At 24.1% G+C, this 27,347-nt stretch overlaps 4 non-coding genes across 4 annotated transcripts; all 4 read right to left on the bottom strand.

Moving 5' to 3' along the window:
* Window positions 1–3,247: 3,247 nt before the first annotated feature.
* On the bottom strand, window positions 3,248–3,366 carry LOC123304430. Its single transcript, XR_006536452.1, has one exon. It is a non-coding gene; the product is annotated as a 5S ribosomal RNA (ribosomal RNA).
* A 6,370-nt stretch (window positions 3,367–9,736) lies between these two features.
* Window positions 9,737–9,855, bottom strand: LOC123304429. The gene has a single exon (XR_006536451.1). It is a non-coding gene; the product is annotated as a 5S ribosomal RNA (ribosomal RNA).
* Window positions 9,856–16,227: 6,372 nt separating this feature from the next.
* Window positions 16,228–16,346, bottom strand: LOC123304428. Its single transcript, XR_006536450.1, has one exon. It is a non-coding gene; the product is annotated as a 5S ribosomal RNA (ribosomal RNA).
* A 6,370-nt stretch (window positions 16,347–22,716) lies between these two features.
* Window positions 22,717–22,835, bottom strand: LOC123304425. The gene has a single exon (XR_006536448.1). It is a non-coding gene; the product is annotated as a 5S ribosomal RNA (ribosomal RNA).
* Window positions 22,836–27,347: the final 4,512 nt, after the last annotated feature.

The raw sequence follows: 27,347 nt of genomic DNA, 5'->3' as shown, positions 1-27,347 counted from the left end.
GCAGCCAAATATTCCATAACAGCAGCCAAATATACTGGGGCACCAGCACCTACTCGTTCAGCATAATTTCCTTTTCGTAATAATCTGTGAATTCTTCCAACAGGAAATTGTAATCCTGCTCGGCTTGATCTTGACTTTGCCTTTCCCTTTACTTTACCACCTTTACCTCGTCCAGACATAGCGAATAAATTTATTTAATTAATATTTTTTTTTGTAAATATAATCACACAGATGTGTACGTTACGGGGATTGTAACATAAATGTTTAAAATGTTATTTGGGTATTTTAATTTATAATATTTATAAAATATAAAACTTTAAAAATAAACCAATCACCTTATAGTATTATTTTCAGCCAATCAGAGAGTAGTATTCATTTTTATTGTTATATCCATCTTCGCGTATATAATACGCTAGTTGTATACACGACACGCTCATACATATACTGACTGGTGTTCTGTAACTATCTGTGTATATTAATTGTTTGTAACAATGCCACCAAAAACAAGTGGAAAAGCAGCAAAAAAAGCTGGCAAAGCTCAAAAAAATATATCAAAGAGTGATAAGAAAAAGAAGAGGAAGCGCAAGGAATCATATGCAATTTACATTTACAAAGTATTAAAACAAGTGCATCCTGATACTGGTATCTCTAGTAAAGCTATGAGTATCATGAACAGTTTTGTTAATGATATTTTTGAACGTATTGCTGCTGAAGCATCACGTTTAGCACATTATAATAAACGTTCAACAATCACAAGTCGGGAAATTCAAACCGCAGTTCGATTATTATTACCTGGTGAATTGGCAAAGCACGCTGTTAGTGAAGGTACTAAAGCTGTTACAAAATATACAAGTTCAAAATAAATAAATCGAAAATATTATTTAATTGATAACATAAAAATACATCAACATATAAAAACGGCTCTCTTTTTAAGAGAGCCATCAAATTTTTTAAATAAGAGTAAATTATTTTTATATATACAAAAAAATTAAATAAACAATTATTAATATCATATTTAATATAAAATTTTATATATTAATAGCTTGAATATATCTATTATTAGTATATCAATATTATTAATTTTAAATATAACAAAGGATATCGCGGAATATATATCGTAAATCAGTGTAATGCAAATGCATTACATTACCTTTATTATTTTCATTTTACATTTACTACTTGTTTATGTACGCTTATAATTATTAGAAAAATATTTTTAATAATTTTAAAAAATAAATGAAATAATAAAAATTTAATAATAAATTATTTATTGAAAGTATAAAAAATGGTATAGCAAAATCTTTATTTTCTTTGATTAAGGCGAAATGTTTTATTAGTTATAAATTCGATAATCTCCTATCGATACTTGTTACTCTTAACTTGTATATATAAAAAATATAATAGTATATTAATTTATAATAAAATTTTTTCAAAAATTCAATAAGTTATTGTAAAATAAAATAGATAATATACAAATTATAATTTATTATTGCAGATATATTACAATAAAAAAAAAAAATAAAAATATTTGGTAATGTATGTTATAAACAAAATAATTTGTTGTAAACAAATTATATAATATGTTATATTTATTAACAAATTTATTTACTCTTATATAAATAAAATTAGTGGCTTCCCAAAAAGGAAAGCCTGTTTAAATTTATCGGATGTATTAAATATTCTTTAATAAATTTACTAAATATTTTAAGTAAATTATTATATTTTCTTAACCTCCAAAACCATACAAAGTACGACCTTGTCGTTTTAATGCATATACAACATCCATAGCTGTAACTGTTTTACGTTTTGCGTGTTCAGTATATGTAACAGCATCCCGAATAACATTTTCAAGGAATACTTTAAGTACACCACGTGTTTCTTCATAAATTAAACCAGAGATACGTTTTACTCCACCTCGTCGTGCTAAACGACGAATTGCAGGTTTTGTAATACCTTGGATATTATCACGCAAAACTTTTCTATGACGTTTTGCACCCCCTTTTCCAAGACCCTTTCCACCTTTTCCTCTGCCAGTCATTTTAATAAAAAATTATTTACAATATTTTAACGAACGGATAACACGTGTGTTAACCTCACAAGTATTGTAATGTATGTGAGCGCCGGTACAATTGTGCCTTTTTATATAAAGCATTAAAGATTTTTTAAGCCACGCCTATACAATTTGATTAGTCCATACTCTGATAGCTATCCAATAGGATATGACAACAAAAATTTTGAAATTTCATATAAATATAAATACAACACATTTATTTCGCATTTAAACATTTGACTTTGTAGTATCAAATTGTCGAATATAATTTTTAAAATTGTGTGTTTTTTTGTAAAAACATTATTATTTGAAAATGGCTAGAACCAAGCAAACTGCACGTAAATCAACTGGTGGTAAAGCACCAAGAAAACAATTAGCAACGAAAGCTGCACGTAAAAGTGCACCAGCAACTGGTGGAGTAAAAAAACCACACAGATATCGTCCTGGTACAGTAGCTTTACGAGAAATTCGTCGTTATCAAAAAAGTACTGAATTGTTAATTCGTAAATTACCATTCCAACGTTTAGTACGTGAAATTGCACAAGATTTTAAAACCGATTTACGTTTTCAAAGTTCAGCTGTTATGGCATTACAAGAAGCTAGTGAAGCCTATTTAGTAGGTTTATTTGAAGATACCAATTTATGCGCAATTCATGCAAAGCGTGTTACAATTATGCCTAAGGATATACAATTGGCAAGACGTATTCGTGGAGAACGTGCATAAGCGTTTTAAATGACAATTTAAAAAAAAAAAAACAAATAAGAAATATTTTCGGTCCTATATATAGGACCAACATATATTATTAAATAAGAGTATATTATTTTTATTAAAAAATATATATATATATATATATATATATATATATATATATATATATATATATATATATATAAATTATTGAAATAAAATTAAACATTATTAAAATTTTGTTATAATTATAAGCGATTGCTATTTCTAAAAATAAATAAATTTCATAAAATTTATATTATTTTATATTCATTTGAAATATTAAAAAAACTTCTCGCTTTAAAGTAACCATGATATGAGTTATAAATGCAATAAAATTTTATACAAAAAATAATATTTATTTGTTGATGAATAATATAAAAGGTTTACATTTCTAAATAACATATATTTATATATGGTGTGTAAAAAAAAAGAAAAGAAGAAAAATAATTTATATTTTTAATATAAAAAGGCAACCGCACACAGTGTTCCCAAGCGGTCACCCATCCAAGTACTGACTGTGCCCAATGTTGCTTAACTTCGGTGATCGGACGAGAACCGGTGTTTTCAACGTGGTATGGCTGTTGCCAGTAATAAATGAAAATTTTTACAAATATATATTTTTCATAAATATCATTAATATTAAAGTATATTATTAAAATTTTCAATGAAGTAATCAATTTAAATATATACTTATTTATTATACCATATATTTTAAATAAAAATGCAACCGCACACAGTATTCTCAAGTGGCCACCCATCCGTGGTACTGACTGTGGCAAATGTTTCTAAACTATTATTTTATAAAATATTTATACAAAAAATAATTTACTCTTATCAAATATTAATTTGTGGCCTGTATTAAGGCCTATGTTATTTTCATTTTTTAGCAAAAATAATGAAATATTTCAATATATTATTAAAGTAACAGATCATTTCTTTTTTGGTGCTGCTTTTTTAATTTTTGTAGGAGATGATTTGGCAACAGAAGCTTTCTTAGCTTTTGGTGCTTTCGGTTTACGAGCAGGGCTACTTTTGGCAGCGGATTTTGTACTTTTTGCTGGTTTTGCTTTAACTGGTGCTTTTTTTGATGCCGCTGATGATTTTGCAGTAACTTTTTTAGCAGCAGTTGATGATGGTGGAGTCGCTTTTTTTGCTTTAGGCTTTTTGGCTGCCAATGATGTAGTTGTGGCTTTCTTTTCTTTTGGTGCCCGTTTACTTTTAGCACTCTTTGCTGAACCTTTTGCTCCACTTTCTTTTTTGGATACTTTTGATTTAGCTGAAGAATTAGATGAAGCGGAAGCAGCCAATTTGAATGAACCAGATGCACCTTTACCTTTAGTTTGTACCAAGGCTCCCTCAGTTACAGCAGCTTTTAAATATTTTTTAATAAATGGTGAAATTTTATCAGAATCCACTTTATAATTTGCAGCTAAATATTTTTTAATTGCTTGTAATGATGAACCACCACGTTCTTTTAAATTTTTAATTGCGTTAACAACCATTTCTGATGTACGTGGATGTGTTGGTTTTGAATGTTGTTTTGTACGTTTAGCACCAGAAGCTGTTGCTTTTTTTGTTGGTGTTGTAGAAGCAGCAGTAACCGCAGTTGCTGCAACAGCTGTAGAATTTTCTTCGGCCATATTTTTTACTTTATAAAAATAATGTATTTATTATAAATATTTAAATGATAAAATATAATAATTCTATCAAATAAAAAATAAAGGTTTTCAATTATATCATTATTCACAATAATATAAGTCCCTATGTAAGTCAAAGTACCATGTAGAAAACACATAAAAATTAAATAGTATTTCTAATTTACTGTCGTAGTAAACATGATTTATTTTTTCAATTTCTATAATATATAAAATAATAAATTATAAATTTAATAATAATATTTATTTTATAAATTAAAATATATTTAATTTTTTTATTAACAATTATTAATAAACATAGTTTAATATTAATTATTTCAATCATACAAAACAATAATATTTTTAAGGTAAACTTAAAAAGTATATATTTTTATTTTTTATTTAATATCGATTTATTATAAATTATTAGTATATAAATAATTAAAAAATTTAATATATAAATATATATATTATAGTATAAGATTTCATTTTTAGAAAAACTTTTTTTGTCAATAATGAAAACGTATTATTATGAAATGTGTTAATCGAACATTGACAAAATATATTTCATTAGAAAATACTTTTATTTATGCATTAATATCAATAATTAACTATTAAATTAATTTTTTCATAATTATATAAAGAAATTTTATACTGATATAAGTATTTATATATTATAATATTTATTTTAAATATAAAAAAATTTATGACAAAATATATTATTAGAGTATTTGTTGAGATTAATATAAGATTATTTTAAATAAGAATTAATTTATATAATTATTAAAATATTATTAATTTTATGTTATGTAATTTTAATAAAAATAAATAATAATAATAAATATAAAAATTTTTTAACAATTTAAATTTTATATGATCTAAATAATTTTGTTAAGTACGATATGAGAAATCATTGTAAGCTTCGTTAAGAAACTTTGTAATATAAAATAATAATAATAATATTAAATATATAAATAAATAAAATAAATTTGATACATATTTTTGGTTCATTCTGTGTATAAATCAAAGGATACCGAATAATTGGTAACGGATGCGATATATTATAGTATCGAGTATTAAAACATAATATATAAATTTATCTTGTTATTCAAATTTTTTGTTACTTAACTTATGTATTTAGAAAATTTATAATATTATTTATATAATTGACATAAAATCTTATAAATTGAAATTTTATTAATATGTATCAAAAGAAGAGAGTAACGTATTGATATAATATCAAAGGATACTGATTATTTAAATAACGAATACGTCATATATTGTTTGTGTAACAAAGTTCACTTGGCCATCTAGTTGAAAATAACATTTTCAATAGAAAGTTTATATGCTTTTTTTTTTCTTTAATTATTAAAAAAATAAATTGAAATTTAATTCAATCAAATTTTATAATAATTTTTAAAAAATTTTTTCTTTTAAAAAATATTTTGTGATGTTGTGATAATATGTATTAATACAAGTGCATCCTGATACTTTTATCTCTAGTAAAGGTATGAGTATCATGAACAGTTTTGTTATCTAATGATATTATTTTGATAATATTTTGTGTATATTCTTATAATATTTTGTCTAAATATCATCATAATACAATATTATTTTGATAATATTTTATGAATATTCTTATAATATGTTACCTAAATGTCATCATAATATGATGAATTATTTCCATAATAACATATAAAAAAGAAAAAAAAAAAAAAGAATCATTAATTTATAATTATTTAAATTGATTCTTTAAAAAAATATTATAATATATTATTTATAAAAATAATTTTTACTCTTATTTTAAATAAATTTGTGGCCTTTTATTAAAAGGCCTATGATCGATGTATTATTATTATAAAAATTAATGCAATGTTTTTAATTTATGCTTTCTTTTCAGTTTTCTTTGGTAATAACACTGCTTGAATGTTTGGTAATACACCACCTTGAGCAATTGTTACACCAGATAATAATTTATTTAATTCTTCATCATTACGAATTGCCAATTGTAAATGACGTGGAATGATACGTGTTTTTTTGTTATCACGGGCAGCATTACCAGCTAACTCGAGAACTTCTGCAGCCAAATATTCCATAACAGCAGCCAAATATACTGGGGCACCAGCACCTACTCGTTCAGCATAATTTCCTTTTCGTAATAATCTGTGAATTCTTCCAACAGGAAATTGTAATCCTGCTCGGCTTGATCTTGACTTTGCCTTTCCCTTTACTTTACCACCTTTACCTCGTCCAGACATAGCGAATAAATTTATTTAATTAATATTTTTTTTTGTAAATATAATCACACAGATGTGTACGTTACGGGGATTGTAACATAAATGTTTAAAATGTTATTTGGGTATTTTAATTTATAATATTTATAAAATATAAAACTTTAAAAATAAACCAATCACCTTATAGTATTATTTTCAGCCAATCAGAGAGTAGTATTCATTTTTATTGTTATATCCATCTTCGCGTATATAATACGCTAGTTGTATACACGACACGCTCATACATATACTGACTGGTGTTCTGTAACTATCTGTGTATATTAATTGTTTGTAACAATGCCACCAAAAACAAGTGGAAAAGCAGCAAAAAAAGCTGGCAAAGCTCAAAAAAATATATCAAAGAGTGATAAGAAAAAGAAGAGGAAGCGCAAGGAATCATATGCAATTTACATTTACAAAGTATTAAAACAAGTGCATCCTGATACTGGTATCTCTAGTAAAGCTATGAGTATCATGAACAGTTTTGTTAATGATATTTTTGAACGTATTGCTGCTGAAGCATCACGTTTAGCACATTATAATAAACGTTCAACAATCACAAGTCGGGAAATTCAAACCGCAGTTCGATTATTATTACCTGGTGAATTGGCAAAGCACGCTGTTAGTGAAGGTACTAAAGCTGTTACAAAATATACAAGTTCAAAATAAATAAATCGAAAATATTATTTAATTGATAACATAAAAATACATCAACATATAAAAATGGCTCTCTTTTTAAGAGAGCCATCAAATTTTTTAAATAAGAGTAAATTATTTTTATATATACAAAAAAATTAAATAAACAATTATTAATATCATATTTAATATAAAATTTTATATATTAATAGCTTGAATATATCTATTATTAGTATATCAATATTATTAATTTTAAATATAATAAAGGATATCGCGGAATATATATCGTAAATCAGTGTAATGCAAATGCATTACATTACCTTTATTATTTTCATTTTACATTTACTACTTGTTTATGTACGCTTATAATTATTAGAAAAATATTTTTAATAATTTTAAAAAATAAATGAAATAATAAAAATTTAATAATAAATTATTTATTGAAAGTATAAAAAATGGTATAGCAAAATCTTTATTTTCTTTGATTAAGGCGAAATGTTTTATTAGTTATAAATTCGATAATCTCCTATCGATACTTGTTACTCTTAACTTGTATATATAAAAAATATAATAGTATATTAATTTATAATAAAATTTTTTCAAAAATTCAATAAGTTATTGTAAAATAAAATAGATAATATACAAATTATAATTTATTATTGCAGATATATTACAATAAAAAAAAAAAATAAAAATATTTGGTAATGTATGTTATAAACAAAATAATTTGTTGTAAACAAATTATATAATATGTTATATTTATTAACAAATTTATTTACTCTTATATAAATAAAATTAGTGGCTTCCCAAAAAGGAAAGCCTGTTTAAATTTATCGGATGTATTAAATATTCTTTAATAAATTTACTAAATATTTTAAGTAAATTATTATATTTTCTTAACCTCCAAAACCATACAAAGTACGACCTTGTCGTTTTAATGCATATACAACATCCATAGCTGTAACTGTTTTACGTTTTGCGTGTTCAGTATATGTAACAGCATCCCGAATAACATTTTCAAGGAATACTTTAAGTACACCACGTGTTTCTTCATAAATTAAACCAGAGATACGTTTTACTCCACCTCGTCGTGCTAAACGACGAATTGCAGGTTTTGTAATACCTTGGATATTATCACGCAAAACTTTTCTATGACGTTTTGCACCCCCTTTTCCAAGACCCTTTCCACCTTTTCCTCTGCCAGTCATTTTAATAAAAAATTATTTACAATATTTTAACGAACGGATAACACGTGTGTTAACCTCACAAGTATTGTAATGTATGTGAGCGCCGGTACAATTGTGCCTTTTTATATAAAGCATTAAAGATTTTTTAAGCCACGCCTATACAATTTGATTAGTCCATACTCTGATAGCTATCCAATAGGATATGACAACAAAAATTTTGAAATTTCATATAAATATAAATACAACACATTTATTTCGCATTTAAACATTTGACTTTGTAGTATCAAATTGTCGAATATAATTTTAAAAATTGTGTGTTTTTTTGTAAAAACATTATTATTTGAAAATGGCTAGAACCAAGCAAACTGCACGTAAATCAACTGGTGGTAAAGCACCAAGAAAACAATTAGCAACGAAAGCTGCACGTAAAAGTGCACCAGCAACTGGTGGAGTAAAAAAACCACACAGATATCGTCCTGGTACAGTAGCTTTACGAGAAATTCGTCGTTATCAAAAAAGTACTGAATTGTTAATTCGTAAATTACCATTCCAACGTTTAGTACGTGAAATTGCACAAGATTTTAAAACCGATTTACGTTTTCAAAGTTCAGCTGTTATGGCATTACAAGAAGCTAGTGAAGCCTATTTAGTAGGTTTATTTGAAGATACCAATTTATGCGCAATTCATGCAAAGCGTGTTACAATTATGCCTAAGGATATACAATTGGCAAGACGTATTCGTGGAGAACGTGCATAAGCGTTTTAAATGACAATTTAAAAAAAAAAAAACAAATAAGAAATATTTTCGGTCCTATATATAGGACCAACATATATTATTAAATAAGAGTATATTATTTTTATTAAAAAATATATATATATATATATATATATATATATATATATATATATATATATATATATAAATTATTGAAATAAAATTAAACATTATTAAAATTTTGTTATAATTATAAGCGATTGCTATTTCTAAAAATAAATAAATTTCATAAAATTTATATTATTTTATATTCATTTGAAATATTAAAAAAACTTCTCGCTTTAAAGTAACCATGATATGAGTTATAAATGCAATAAAATTTTATACAAAAAATAATATTTATTTGTTGATGAATAATATAAAAGGTTTACATTTCTAAATAACATATATTTATATATGGTGTGTAAAAAAAAAGAAAAGAAGAAAAATAATTTATATTTTTAATATAAAAAGGCAACCGCACACAGTGTTCCCAAGCGGTCACCCATCCAAGTACTGACTGTGCCCAATGTTGCTTAACTTCGGTGATCGGACGAGAACCGGTGTTTTCAACGTGGTATGGCTGTTGCCAGTAATAAATGAAAATTTTTACAAATATATATTTTTCATAAATATCATTAATATTAAAGTATATTATTAAAATTTTCAATGAAGTAATCAATTTAAATATATACTTATTTATTATACCATATATTTTAAATAAAAATGCAACCGCACACAGTATTCTCAAGTGGCCACCCATCCGTGGTACTGACTGTGGCAAATGTTTCTAAACTATTATTTTATAAAATATTTATACAAAAAATAATTTACTCTTATCAAATATTAATTTGTGGCCTGTATTAAGGCCTATGTTATTTTCATTTTTTAGCAAAAATAATGAAATATTTCAATATATTATTAAAGTAACAGATCATTTCTTTTTTGGTGCTGCTTTTTTAATTTTTGTAGGAGATGATTTGGCAACAGAAGCTTTCTTAGCTTTTGGTGCTTTCGGTTTACGAGCAGGGCTACTTTTGGCAGCGGATTTTGTACTTTTTGCTGGTTTTGCTTTAACTGGTGCTTTTTTTGATGCCGCTGATGATTTTGCAGTAACTTTTTTAGCAGCAGTTGATGATGATGGAGTCGCTTTTTTTGCTTTAGGCTTTTTGGCTGCCAATGATGTAGTTGTGGCTTTCTTTTCTTTTGGTGCCCGTTTACTTTTAGCACTCTTTGCTGAACCTTTTGCTCCACTTTCTTTTTTGGATACTTTTGATTTAGCTGAAGAATTAGATGAAGCGGAAGCAGCCAATTTGAATGAACCAGATGCACCTTTACCTTTAGTTTGTACCAAGGCTCCCTCAGTTACAGCAGCTTTTAAATATTTTTTAATAAATGGTGAAATTTTATCAGAATCCACTTTATAATTTGCAGCTAAATATTTTTTAATTGCTTGTAATGATGAACCACCACGTTCTTTTAAATTTTTAATTGCGTTAACAACCATTTCTGATGTACGTGGATGTGTTGGTTTTGAATGTTGTTTTGTACGTTTAGCACCAGAAGCTGTTGCTTTTTTTGTTGGTGTTGTAGAAGCAGCAGTAACCGCAGTTGCTGCAACAGCTGTAGAATTTTCTTCGGCCATATTTTTTACTTTATAAAAATAATGTATTTATTATAAATATTTAAATGATAAAATATAATAATTCTATCAAATAAAAAATAAAGGTTTTCAATTATATCATTATTCACAATAATATAAGTCCCTATGTAAGTCAAAGTACCATGTAGAAAACACATAAAAATTAAATAGTATTTCTAATTTACTGTCGTAGTAAACATGATTTATTTTTTCAATTTCTATAATATATAAAATAATAAATTATAAATTTAATAATAATATTTATTTTATAAATTAAAATATATTTAATTTTTTTATTAACAATTATTAATAAACATAGTTTAATATTAATTATTTCAATCATACAAAACAATAATATTTTTAAGGTAAACTTAAAAAGTATATATTTTTATTTTTTATTTAATATCGATTTATTATAAATTATTAGTATATAAATAATTAAAAAATTTAATATATAAATATATATATTATAGTATAAGATTTCATTTTTAGAAAAACTTTTTTTGTCAATAATGAAAACGTATTATTATGAAATGTGTTAATCGAACATTGACAAAATATATTTCATTAGAAAATACTTTTATTTATGCATTAATATCAATAATTAACTATTAAATTAATTTTTTCATAATTATATAAAGAAATTTTATACTGATATAAGTATTTATATATTATAATATTTATTTTAAATATAAAAAAATTTATGACAAAATATATTATTAGAGTATTTGTTGAGATTAATATAAGATTATTTTAAATAAGAATTAATTTATATAATTATTAAAATATTATTAATTTTATGTTATGTAATTTTAATAAAAATAAATAATAATAATAAATATAAAAATTTTTTAACAATTTAAATTTTATATGATCTAAATAATTTTGTTAAGTACGATATGAGAAATCATTGTAAGCTTCGTTAAGAAACTTTGTAATATAAAATAATAATAATAATATTAAATATATAAATAAATAAAATAAATTTGATACATATTTTTGGTTCATTCTGTGTATAAATCAAAGGATACCGAATAATTGGTAACGGATGCGATATATTATAGTATCGAGTATTAAAACATAATATATAAATTTATCTTGTTATTCAAATTTTTTGTTACTTAACTTATGTATTTAGAAAATTTATAATATTATTTATATAATTGACATAAAATCTTATAAATTGAAATTTTATTAATATGTATCAAAAGAAGAGAGTAACGTATTGATATAATATCAAAGGATACTGATTATTTAAATAACGAATACGTCATATATTGTTTGTGTAACAAAGTTCACTTGGCCATCTAGTTGAAAATAACATTTTCAATAGAAAGTTTATATGCTTTTTTTTTTCTTTAATTATTAAAAAAATAAATTGAAATTTAATTCAATCAAATTTTATAATAATTTTTAAAAAATTTTTCCTTTTAAAAAATATTTTGTGATGTTGTGATAATATGTATTAATACAAGTGCATCCTGATACTTTTATCTCTAGTAAAGGTATGAGTATCATGAACAGTTTTGTTATCTAATGATATTATTTTGATAATATTTTGTGTATATTCTTATAATATTTTGTCTAAATATCATCATAATACAATATTATTTTGATAATATTTTATGAATATTCTTATAATATGTTACCTAAATGTCATCATAATATGATGAATTATTTCCATAATAACATATAAAAAAGAAAAAAAAAAAAAAGAATCATTAATTTATAATTATTTAAATTGATTCTTTAAAAAAATATTATAATATATTATTTATAAAAATAATTTTTACTCTTATTTTAAATAAATTTGTGGCCTTTTATTAAAAGGCCTATGATCGATGTATTATTATTATAAAAATTAATGCAATGTTTTTAATTTATGCTTTCTTTTCAGTTTTCTTTGGTAATAACACTGCTTGAATGTTTGGTAATACACCACCTTGAGCAATTGTTACACCAGATAATAATTTATTTAATTCTTCATCATTACGAATTGCCAATTGTAAATGACGTGGAATGATACGTGTTTTTTTGTTATCACGGGCAGCATTACCAGCTAACTCGAGAACTTCTGCAGCCAAATATTCCATAACAGCAGCCAAATATACTGGGGCACCAGCACCTACTCGTTCAGCATAATTTCCTTTTCGTAATAATCTGTGAATTCTTCCAACAGGAAATTGTAATCCTGCTCGGCTTGATCTTGACTTTGCCTTTCCCTTTACTTTACCACCTTTACCTCGTCCAGACATAGCGAATAAATTTATTTAATTAATATTTTTTTTTGTAAATATAATCACACAGATGTGTACGTTACGGGGATTGTAACATAAATGTTTAAAATGTTATTTGGGTATTTTAATTTATAATATTTATAAAATATAAAACTTTAAAAATAAACCAATCACCTTATAGTATTATTTTCAGCCAATCAGAGAGTAGTATTCATTTTTATTGTTATATCCATCTTCGCGTATATAATACGCTAGTTGTATACACGACACGCTCATACATATACTGACTGGTGTTCTGTAACTATCTGTGTATATTAATTGTTTGTAACAATGCCACCAAAAACAAGTGGAAAAGCAGCAAAAAAAGCTGGCAAAGCTCAAAAAAATATATCAAAGAGTGATAAGAAAAAGAAGAGGAAGCGCAAGGAATCATATGCAATTTACATTTACAAAGTATTAAAACAAGTGCATCCTGATACTGGTATCTCTAGTAAAGCTATGAGTATCATGAACAGTTTTGTTAATGATATTTTTGAACGTATTGCTGCTGAAGCATCACGTTTAGCACATTATAATAAACGTTCAACAATCACAAGTCGGGAAATTCAAACCGCAGTTCGATTATTATTACCTGGTGAATTGGCAAAGCACGCTGTTAGTGAAGGTACTAAAGCTGTTACAAAATATACAAGTTCAAAATAAATAAATCGAAAATATTATTTAATTGATAACATAAAAATACATCAACATATAAAAACGGCTCTCTTTTTAAGAGAGCCATCAAATTTTTTAAATAAGAGTAAATTATTTTTATATATACAAAAAAATTAAATAAACAATTATTAATATCATATTTAATATAAAATTTTATATATTAATAGCTTGAATATATCTATTATTAGTATATCAATATTATTAATTTTAAATATAATAAAGGATATCGCGGCATATATATCGTAAATCAGTGTAATGCAAATGCATTACATTACCTTTATTATTTTCATTTTACATTTACTACTTGTTTATGTACGCTTATAATTATTAGAAAAATATTTTTAATAATTTTAAAAAATAAATGAAATAATAAAAATTTAATAATAAATTATTTATTGAAAGTATAAAAAATGGTATAGCAAAATCTTTATTTTCTTTGATTAAGGCGAAATGTTTTATTAGTTATAAATTCGATAATCTCCTATCGATACTTGTTACTCTTAACTTGTATATATAAAAAATATAATAGTATATTAATTTATAATAAAATTTTTTCAAAAATTCAATAAGTTATTGTAAAATAAAATAGATAATATACAAATTATAATTTATTATTGCAGATATATTACAATAAAAAAAAAAAATAAAAATATTTGGTAATGTATGTTATAAACAAAATAATTTGTTGTAAACAAATTATATAATATGTTATATTTATTAACAAATTTATTTACTCTTATATAAATAAAATTAGTGGCTTCCCAAAAAGGAAAGCCTGTTTAAATTTATCGGATGTATTAAATATTCTTTAATAAATTTACTAAATATTTTAAGTAAATTATTATATTTTCTTAACCTCCAAAACCATACAAAGTACGACCTTGTCGTTTTAATGCATATACAACATCCATAGCTGTAACTGTTTTACGTTTTGCGTGTTCAGTATATGTAACAGCATCCCGAATAACATTTTCAAGGAATACTTTAAGTACACCACGTGTTTCTTCATAAATTAAACCAGAGATACGTTTTACTCCACCTCGTCGTGCTAAACGACGAATTGCAGGTTTTGTAATACCTTGGATATTATCACGCAAAACTTTTCTATGACGTTTTGCACCCCCTTTTCCAAGACCCTTTCCACCTTTTCCTCTGCCAGTCATTTTAATAAAAAATTATTTACAATATTTTAACGAACGGATAACACGTGTGTTAACCTCACAAGTATTGTAATGTATGTGAGCGCCGGTACAATTGTGCCTTTTTATATAAAGCATTAAAGATTTTTTAAGCCACGCCTATACAATTTGATTAGTCCATACTCTGATAGCTATCCAATAGGATATGACAACAAAAATTTTGAAATTTCATATAAATATAAATACAACACATTTATTTCGCATTTAAACATTTGACTTTGTAGTATCAAATTGTCGAATATAATTTTTAAAATTGTGTGTTTTTTTGTAAAAACGTTATTATTTGAAAATGGCTAGAACCAAGCAAACTGCACGTAAATCAACTGGTGGTAAAGCACCAAGAAAACAATTAGCAACGAAAGCTGCACGTAAAAGTGCACCAGCAACTGGTGGAGTAAAAAAACCACACAGATATCGTCCTGGTACAGTAGCTTTACGAGAAATTCGTCGTTATCAAAAAAGTACTGAATTGTTAATTCGTAAATTACCATTCCAACGTTTAGTACGTGAAATTGCACAAGATTTTAAAACCGATTTACGTTTTCAAAGTTCAGCTGTTATGGCATTACAAGAAGCTAGTGAAGCCTATTTAGTAGGTTTATTTGAAGATACCAATTTATGCGCAATTCATGCAAAGCGTGTTACAATTATGCCTAAGGATATACAATTGGCAAGACGTATTCGTGGAGAACGTGCATAAGCGTTTTAAATGACAATTTAAAAAAAAAAAAACAAATAAGAAATATTTTCGGTCCTATATATAGGACCAACATATATTATTAAATAAGAGTATATTATTTTTATTAAAAAATATATATATATATATATATATATATATATATATATATATATATATATATAAATATAAATTATTGAAATAAAATTAAACATTATTAAAATTTTGTTATAATTATAAGCGATTGCTATTTCTAAAAATAAATAAATTTCATAAAATTTATATTATTTTATATTCATTTGAAATATTAAAAAAACTTCTCGCTTTAAAGTAACCATGATATGAGTTATAAATGCAATAAAATTTTATACAAAAAATAATATTTATTTGTTGACGAATAATATAAAAGGTTTACATTTCTAAATAACATATATTTATATATGGTGTGTAAAAAAAAAGAAAAGAAGAAAAATAATTTATATTTTTAATATAAAAAGGCAACCGCACACAGTGTTCCCAAGCGGTCACCCATCCAAGTACTGACTGTGCCCAATGTTGCTTAACTTCGGTGATCGGACGAGAACCGGTGTTTTCAACGTGGTATGGCTGTTGCCAGTAATAAATGAAAATTTTTACAAATATATATTTTTCATAAATATCATTAATATTAAAGTATATTATTAAAATTTTCAATGAAGTAATCAATTTAAATATATACTTATTTATTATACCATATATTTTAAATAAAAATGCAACCGCACACAGTATTCTCAAGTGGCCACCCATCCGTGGTACTGACTGTGGCAAATGTTTCTAAACTATTATTTTATAAAATATTTATACAAAAAATAATTTACTCTTATCAAATATTAATTTGTGGCCTGTATTAAGGCCTATGTTATTTTCATTTTTTAGCAAAAATAATGAAATATTTCAATATATTATTAAAGTAACAGATCATTTCTTTTTTGGTGCTGCTTTTTTAATTTTTGTAGGAGATGATTTGGCAACAGAAGCTTTCTTAGCTTTTGGTGCTTTCGGTTTACGAGCAGGGCTACTTTTGGCAGCGGATTTTGTACTTTTTGCTGGTTTTGCTTTAACTGGTGCTTTTTTTGATGCCGCTGATGATTTTGCAGTAACTTTTTTAGCAGCAGTTGATGATGATGGAGTCGCTTTTTTTGCTTTAGGCTTTTTGGCTGCCAATGATGTAGTTGTGGCTTTCTTTTCTTTTGGTGCCCGTTTACTTTTAGCACTCTTTGCTGAACCTTTTGCTCCACTTTCTTTTTTGGATACTTTTGATTTAGCTGAAGAATTAGATGAAGCGGAAGCAGCCAATTTGAATGAACCAGATGCACCTTTACCTTTAGTTTGTACCAAGGCTCCCTCAGTTACAGCAGCTTTTAAATATTTTTTAATAAATGGTGAAATTTTATCAGAATCCACTTTATAATTTGCAGCTAAATATTTTTTAATTGCTTGTAATGATGAACCACCACGTTCTTTTAAATTTTTAATTGCGTTAACAACCATTTCTGATGTACGTGGATGTGTTGGTTTTGAATGTTGTTTTGTACGTTTAGCACCAGAAGCTGTTGCTTTTTTTGTTGGTGTTGTAGAAGCAGCAGTAACCGCAGTTGCTGCAACAGCTGTAGAATTTTCTTCGGCCATATTTTTTACTTTATAAAAATAATGTATTTATTATAAATATTTAAATGATAAAATATAATAATTCTATCAAATAAAAAATAAAGGTTTTCAATTATATCATTATTCACAATAATATAAGTCCCTATGTAAGTCAAAGTACCATGTAGAAAACACATAAAAATTAAATAGTATTTCTAATTTACTGTCGTAGTAAACATGATTTATTTTTTCAATTTCTATAATATATAAAATAATAAATTATAAATTTAATAATAATATTTATTTTATAAATTAAAATATATTTAATTTTTTTATTAACAATTATTAATAAACATAGTTTAATATTAATTATTTCAATCATACAAAACAATAATATTTTTAAGGTAAACTTAAAAAGTATATATTTTTATTTTTTATTTAATATCGATTTATTATAAATTATTAGTATATAAATAATTAAAAAATTTAATATATAAATATATATATTATAGTATAAGATTTCATTTTTAGAAAAACTTTTTTTGTCAATAATGAAAACGTATTATTATGAAATGTGTTAATCGAACATTGACAAAATATATTTCATTAGAAAATACTTTTATTTATGCATTAATATCAATAATTAACTATTAAATTAATTTTTTCATAATTATATAAAGAAATTTTATACTGATATAAGTATTTATATATTATAATATTTATTTTAAATATAAAAAAATTTATGACAAAATATATTATTAGAGTATTTGTTGAGATTAATATAAGATTATTTTAAATAAGAATTAATTTATATAATTATTAAAATATTATTAATTTTATGTTATGTAATTTTAATAAAAATAAATAATAATAATAAATATAAAAATTTTTTAACAATTTAAATTTTATATGATCTAAATAATTTTGTTAAGTACGATATGAGAAATCATTGTAAGCTTCGTTAAGAAACTTTGTAATATAAAATAATAATAATAATATTAAATATATAAATAAATAAAATAAATTTGATACATATTTTTGGTTCATTCTGTGTATAAATCAAAGGATACCGAATAATTGGTAACGGATGCGATATATTATAGTATCGAGTATTAAAACATAATATATAAATTTATCTTGTTATTCAAATTTTTTGTTACTTAACTTATGTATTTAGAAAATTTATAATATTATTTATATAATTGACATAAAATCTTATAAATTGAAATTTTATTAATATGTATCAAAAGAAGAGAGTAACGTATTGATATAATATCAAAGGATACTGATTATTTAAATAACGAATACGTCATATATTGTTTGTGTAACAAAGTTCACTTGGCCATCTAGTTGAAAATAACATTTTCAATAGAAAGTTTATATGCTTTTTTTTTTCTTTAATTATTAAAAAAATAAATTGAAATTTAATTCAATCAAATTTTATAATAATTTTTAAAAAATTTTTCCTTTTAAAAAATATTTTGTGATGTTGTGATAATATGTATTAATACAAGTGCATCCTGATACTTTTATCTCTAGTAAAGGTATGAGTATCATGAACAGTTTTGTTATCTAATGATATTATTTTGATAATATTTTGTGTATATTCTTATAATATTTTGTCTAAATATCATCATAATACAATATTATTTTGATAATATTTTATGAATATTCTTATAATATGTTACCTAAATGTCATCATAATATGATGAATTATTTCCATAATAACATATAAAAAAGAAAAAAAAAAAAAAAAATCATTAATTTATAATTATTTAAATTGATTCTTTAAAAAAATATTATAATATATTATTTATAAAAATAATTTTTACTCTTATTTTAAATAAATTTGTGGCCTTTTATTAAAAGGCCTATGATCGATGTATTATTATTATAAAAATTAATGCAATGTTTTTAATTTATGCTTTCTTTTCAGTTTTCTTTGGTAATAACACTGCTTGAATGTTTGGTAATACACCACCTTGAGCAATTGTTACACCAGATAATAATTTATTTAATTCTTCATCATTACGAATTGCCAATTGTAAATGACGTGGAATGATACGTGTTTTTTTGTTATCACGGGCAGCATTACCAGCTAACTCGAGAACTTCTGCAGCCAAATATTCCATAACAGCAGCCAAATATACTGGGGCACCAGCACCTACTCGTTCAGCATAATTTCCTTTTCGTAATAATCTGTGAATTCTTCCAACAGGAAATTGTAATCCTGCTCGGCTTGATCTTGACTTTGCCTTTCCCTTTACTTTACCACCTTTACCTCGTCCAGACATAGCGAATAAATTTATTTAATTAATATTTTTTTTTGTAAATATAATCACACAGATGTGTACGTTACGGGGATTGTAACATAAATGTTTAAAATGTTATTTGGGTATTTTAATTTATAATATTTATAAAATATAAAACTTTAAAAATAAACCAATCACCTTATAGTATTATTTTCAGCCAATCAGAGAGTAGTATTCATTTTTATTGTTATATCCATCTTCGCGTATATAATACGCTAGTTGTATACACGACACGCTCATACATATACTGACTGGTGTTCTGTAACTATCTGTGTATATTAATTGTTTGTAACAATGCCACCAAAAACAAGTGGAAAAGCAGCAAAAAAAGCTGGCAAAGCTCAAAAAAATATATCAAAGAGTGATAAGAAAAAGAAGAGGAAGCGCAAGGAATCATATGCAATTTACATTTACAAAGTATTAAAACAAGTGCATCCTGATACTGGTATCTCTAGTAAAGCTATGAGTATCATGAACAGTTTTGTTAATGATATTTTTGAACGTATTGCTGCTGAAGCATCACGTTTAGCACATTATAATAAACGTTCAACAATCACAAGTCGGGAAATTCAAACCGCAGTTCGATTATTATTACCTGGTGAATTGGCAAAGCACGCTGTTAGTGAAGGTACTAAAGCTGTTACAAAATATACAAGTTCAAAATAAATAAATCGAAAATATTATTTAATTGATAACATAAAAATACATCAACATATAAAAACGGCTCTCTTTTTAAGAGAGCCATCAAATTTTTTAAATAAGAGTAAATTATTTTTATATATACAAAAAAATAAAATAAACAATTATTAATATCATATTTAATATAAAATTTTATATATTAATAGCTTGAATATATCTATTATTAGTATATCAATATTATTAATTTTAAATATAATAAAGGATATCGCGGAATATATATCGTAAATCAATGTAATGCATTTGCATTACATTACCTTTATTATTTTCATTTTACATTTACTACTTGTTTATGTACGCTTATAATTATTAGAAAAATATTTTTAATAATTTTAAAAAATAAATGAAATAATAAAAATTTAATAATAAATTATTTATTGAAAGTATAAAAAATGGTATAGCAAAATCTTTATTTTCTTTGATTAAGGCGAAATGTTTTATTAGTTATAAATTCGATAATCTCCTATCGATACTTGTTACTCTTAACTTATATATATAAAAAATATAATAGTATATTAATTTATAATAAAATTTTTTCAAAAATTCAATAAGTTATTGTAAAATAAAATAGATAATATACAAATTATAATTTATTATTGCAGATATATTACAATAAAAAAAAAAAATAAAAATATTTGGTAATGTATGTTATAAACAAAATAATTTGTTGTAAACAAATTATATAATATGTTATATTTATTAACAAATTTATTTACTCTTATATAAATAAAATTAGTGGCTTCCCAAAAAGGAAAGCCTGTTTAAATTTATCGGATGTATTAAATATTCTTTAATAAATTTACTAAATATTTTAAGTAAATTATTATATTTTCTTAACCTCCAAAACCATACAAAGTACGACCTTGTCGTTTTAATGCATATACAACATCCATAGCTGTAACTGTTTTACGTTTTGCGTGTTCAGTATATGTAACAGCATCCCGAATAACATTTTCAAGGAATACTTTAAGTACACCACGTGTTTCTTCATAAATTAAACCAGAGATACGTTTTACTCCACCTCGTCGTGCTAAACGACGAATTGCAGGTTTTGTAATACCTTGGATATTATCACGCAAAACTTTTCTATGACGTTTTGCACCCCCTTTTCCAAGACCCTTTCCACCTTTTCCTCTGCCAGTCATTTTAATAAAAAATTATTTACAATATTTTAACGAACGGATAACACGTGTGTTAACCTCACAAGTATTGTAATGTATGTGAGCGCCGGTACAATTGTGCCTTTTTATATAAAGCATTAAAGATTTTTTAAGCCACGCCTATACAATTTGATTAGTCCATACTCTGATAGCTATCCAATAGGATATGACAACAAAAATTTTGAAATTTCATATAAATATAAATACAACACATTTATTTCGCATTTAAACATTTGACTTTGTAGTATCAAATTGTCGAATATAATTTTTAAAATTGTGTGTTTTTTTGTAAAAACATTATTATTTGAAAATGGCTAGAACCAAGCAAACTGCACGTAAATCAACTGGTGGTAAAGCACCAAGAAAACAATTAGCAACGAAAGCTGCACGTAAAAGTGCACCAGCAACTGGTGGAGTAAAAAAACCACACAGATATCGTCCTGGTACAGTAGCTTTACGAGAAATTCGTCGTTATCAAAAAAGTACTGAATTGTTAATTCGTAAATTACCATTCCAACGTTTAGTACGTGAAATTGCACAAGATTTTAAAACCGATTTACGTTTTCAAAGTTCAGCTGTTATGGCATTACAAGAAGCTAGTGAAGCCTATTTAGTAGGTTTATTTGAAGATACCAATTTATGCGCAATTCATGCAAAGCGTGTTACAATTATGCCTAAGGATATACAATTGGCAAGACGTATTCGTGGAGAACGTGCATAAGCGTTTTAAATGACAATTTAAAAAAAAAAAAACAAATAAGAAATATTTTCGGTCCTATATATAGGACCAACATATATTATTAAATAAGAGTATATTATTTTTATTAAAAAATATATATATATATATATATATATATATATATATATATATATATATATAAATATAAATTATTGAAATAAAATTAAACATTATTAAAATTTTGTTATAATTATAAGCGATTGCTATTTCTAAAAATAAATAAATTTCATAAAATTTATATTATTTTATATTCATTTGAAATATTAAAAAAACTTCTCGCTTTAAAGTAACCATGATATGAGTTATAAATGCAATAAAATTTTATACAAAAAATAATATTTATTTGTTGATGAATAATATAAAAGGTTTACATTTCTAAATAACATATATTTATATATGGTGTGTAAAAAAAAAGAAAAGAAGAAAAATAATTTATATTTTTAATATAAAAAGGCAACCGCACACAGTGTTCCCAAGCGGTCACCCATCCAAGTACTGACTGTGCCCAATGTTGCTTAACTTCGGTGATCGGACGAGAACCGGTGTTTTCAACGTGGTATGGCTGTTGCCAGTAATAAATGAAAATTTTTACAAATATATATTTTTCATAAATATCATTAATATTAAAGTATATTATTAAAATTTTCAATGAAGTAATCAATTTAAATATATACTTATTTATTATACCATATATTTTAAATAAAAATGCAACCGCACACAGTATTCTCAAGTGGCCACCCATCCGTGGTACTGACTGTGGCAAATGTTTCTAAACTATTATTTTATAAAATATTTATACAAAAAATAATTTACTCTTATCAAATATTAATTTGTGGCCTGTATTAAGGCCTATGTTATTTTCATTTTTTAGCAAAAATAATGAAATATTTCAATATATTATTAAAGTAACAGATCATTTCTTTTTTGGTGCTGCTTTTTTAATTTTTGTAGGAGATGATTTGGCAACAGAAGCTTTCTTAGCTTTTGGTGCTTTCGGTTTACGAGCAGGGCTACTTTTGGCAGCGGATTTTGTACTTTTTGCTGGTTTTGCTTTAACTGGTGCTTTTTTTGATGCCGCTGATGATTTTGCAGTAACTTTTTTAGCAGCAGTTGATGATGATGGAGTCGCTTTTTTTGCTTTAGGCTTTTTGGCTGCCAATGATGTAGTTGTGGCTTTCTTTTCTTTTGGTGCCCGTTTACTTTTAGCACTCTTTGCTGAACCTTTTGCTCCACTTTCTTTTTTGGATACTTTTGATTTAGCTGAAGAATTAGATGAAGCGGAAGCAGCCAATTTGAATGAACCAGATGCACCTTTACCTTTAGTTTGTACCAAGGCTCCCTCAGTTACAGCAGCTTTTAAATATTTTTTAATAAATGGTGAAATTTTATCAGAATCCACTTTATAATTTGCAGCTAAATATTTTTTAATTGCTTGTAATGATGAACCACCACGTTCTTTTAAATTTTTAATTGCGTTAACAACCATTTCTGATGTACGTGGATGTGTTGGTTTTGAATGTTGTTTTGTACGTTTAGCACCAGAAGCTGTTGCTTTTTTTGTTGGTGTTGTAGAAGCAGCAGTAACCGCAGTTGCTGCAACAGCTGTAGAATTTTCTTCGGCCATATTTTTTACTTTATAAAAATAATGTATTTATTATAAATATTTAAATGATAAAATATAATAATTCTATCAAATAAAAAATAAAGGTTTTCAATTATATCATTATTCACAATAATATAAGTCCCTATGTAAGTCAAAGTACCATGTAGAAAACACATAAAAATTAAATAGTATTTCTAATTTACTGTCGTAGTAAACATGATTTATTTTTTCAATTTCTATAATATATAAAATAATAAATTATAAATTTAATAATAATATTTATTTTATAAATTAAAATATATTTAATTTTTTTATTAACAATTATTAATAAACATAGTTTAATATTAATTATTTCAATCATACAAAACAATAATATTTTTAAGGTAAACTTAAAAAGTATATATTTTTATTTTTTATTTAATATCGATTTATTATAAATTATTAGTATATAAATAATTAAAAAATTTAATATATAAATATATATATTATAGTATAAGATTTCATTTTTAGAAAAACTTTTTTTGTCAATAATGAAAACGTATTATTATGAAATGTGTTAATCGAACATTGACAAAATATATTTCATTAGAAAATACTTTTATTTATGCATTAATATCAATAATTAACTATTAAATTAATTTTTTTCATAATTATATAAAGAAATTTTATACTGATATAAGTATTTATATATTATAATATTTATTTTAAATATAAAAAAAATTTATGACAAAATATATTATTAGAGTATTTGTTGAGATTAATATAAGATTATTTTAAATAAGAATTAATTTATATAATTATTAAAATATTATTAATTTTATGTTATGTAATTTTAATAAAAAATAAATAATAATAATAAATATAAAAATTTTTTAACAATTTAAATTTTATATGATCTAAATAATTTTGTTAAGTACGATATGAGAAATCATTGTAAGCTTCGTTAAGAAACTTTGTAATATAAAATAATAATAATAATATTAAATATATAAATAAATAAAATAAATTTGATACATATTTTTGGTTCATTCTGTGTATAAATCAAAGGATACCGAATAATTGGTAACGGATGCGATATATTATAGTATCGAGTATTAAAACATAATATATAAATTTATCTTGTTATTCAAATTTTTTGTTACTTAACTTATGTATTTAGAAAATTTATAATATTATTTATATAATTGACATAAAATCTTATAAATTGAAATTTTATTAATATGTATCAAAAGAAGAGAGTAACGTATTGATATAATATCAAAGGATACTGATTATTTAAATAACGAATACGTCATATATTGTTTGTGTAACAAAGTTCACTTGGCCATCTAGTTGAAAATAACATTTTCAATAGAAAGTTTATATGCTTTTTTTTTTCTTTAATTATTAAAAAAATAAATTGAAATTTAATTCAATCAAATTTTATAATAATTTTTAAAAAATTTTTCCTTTTAAAAAATATTTTGTGATGTTGTGATAATATGTATTAATACAAGTGCATCCTGATACTTTTATCTCTAGTAAAGGTATGAGTATCATGAACAGTTTTGTTATCTAATGATATTATTTTGATAATATTTTGTGTATATTCTTATAATATTTTGTCTAAATATCATCATAATACAATATTATTTTGATAATATTTTATGAATATTCTTATAATATGTTACCTAAATGTCATCATAATATGATGAATTATTTCCATAATAACATATAAAAAAGAAAAAAAAAAAAAAGAATCATTAATTTATAATTATTTAAATTGATTCTTTAAAAAAATATTATAATATATTATTTATAAAAATAATTTTTACTCTTATTTTAAATAATTTGTGGCCTTTTATTAAAAGGCCTATGATCGATGTATTATTATTATAAAAATTAATGCAATGTTTTTAATTTATGCTTTCTTTTCAGTTTTCTTTGGTAATAACACTGCTTGAATGTTTGGTAATACACCACCTTGAGCAATTGTTACACCAGATAATAATTTATTTAATTCTTCATCATTACGAATTGCCAATTGTAAATGACGTGGAATGATACGTGTTTTTTTGTTATCACGGGCAGCATTACCAGCTAACTCGAGAACTTCTGCAGCCAAATATTCCATAACAGCAGCCAAATATACTGGGGCACCAGCACTACTCGTTCAGCATAATTTCCTTTTCGTAATAATCTGTGAATTCTTCCAACAGGAAATTGTAATCCTGCTCGGCTTGATCTTGACTTTGCCTTTCCCTTTACTTTACCACCTTTACCTCGTCCAGACATAGCGAATAAATTTATTTAATTAATATTTTTTTTTGTAAATATAATCACACAGATGTGTACGTTACGGGGATTGTAACATAAATGTTTAAAATGTTATTTGGGTATTTTAATTTATAATATTTATAAAATATAAAACTTTAAAAATAAACCAATCACCTTATAGTATTATTTTCAGCCAATCAGAGAGTAGTATTCATTTTTATTGTTATATCCATCTTCGCGTATATAATACGCTAGTTGTATACACGACACGCTCATACATATACTGACTGGTGTTCTGTAACTATCTGTGTATATTAATTGTTTGTAACAATGCCACCAAAAACAAGTGGAAAAGCAGCAAAAAAAGCTGGCAAAGCTCAAAAAAATATATCAAAGAGTGATAAGAAAAAGAAGAGGAAGCGCAAGGAATCATATGCAATTTACATTTACAAAGTATTAAAACAAGTGCATCCTGATACTGGTATCTCTAGTAAAGCTATGAGTATCATGAACAGTTTTGTTAATGATATTTTTTGAACGTATTGCTGCTGAAGCATCACGTTTAGCACATTATAATAAACGTTCAACAATCACAAGTCGGGAAATTCAAACCGCAGTTCGATTATTATTACCTGGTGAATTGGCAAAGCACGCTGTTAGTGAAGGTACTAAAGCTGTTACAAAATATACAAGTTCAAAATAAATAAATCGAAAATATTATTTAATTGATAACATAAAAATACATCAACATATAAAAACGGCTCTCTTTTTAAGAGAGCCATCAAATTTTTTAAATAAGAGTAAATTATTTTTATATATACAAAAAAATTAAATAAACAATTATTAATATCATATTTAATATAAAATTTTATATATTAATAGCTTGAATATATCTATTATTAGTATATCAATATTATTAATTTTAAATATAATAAAGGATATCGCGGAAATATATATCGTAAATCAGTGTAATGCAAATGCATTACATTACCTTTATTATTTTCATTTTACATTTACTACTTGTTTATGTACGCTTATAATTATTAGAAAAATATTTTTAATAATTTTAAAAAATAAATGAAATAATAAAAATTTAATAATAAATTATTTATTGAAAGTATAAAAAATGGTATAGCAAAATCTTTATTTTCTTTGATTAAGGCGAAATGTTTTATTAGTTATAAATTCGATAATCTCCTATCGATACTTGTTACTCTTAACTT

Source organism: Chrysoperla carnea (assembly GCF_905475395.1).
Source record: "Chrysoperla carnea chromosome X unlocalized genomic scaffold, inChrCarn1.1 SUPER_X_unloc_50, whole genome shotgun sequence".
Taxonomy (NCBI): domain Eukaryota; kingdom Metazoa; phylum Arthropoda; class Insecta; order Neuroptera; family Chrysopidae; genus Chrysoperla; species Chrysoperla carnea.
Note: the sequence above shows the minus strand (reverse complement) of the source record. Positions and strands in the feature narration are given on the sequence as shown.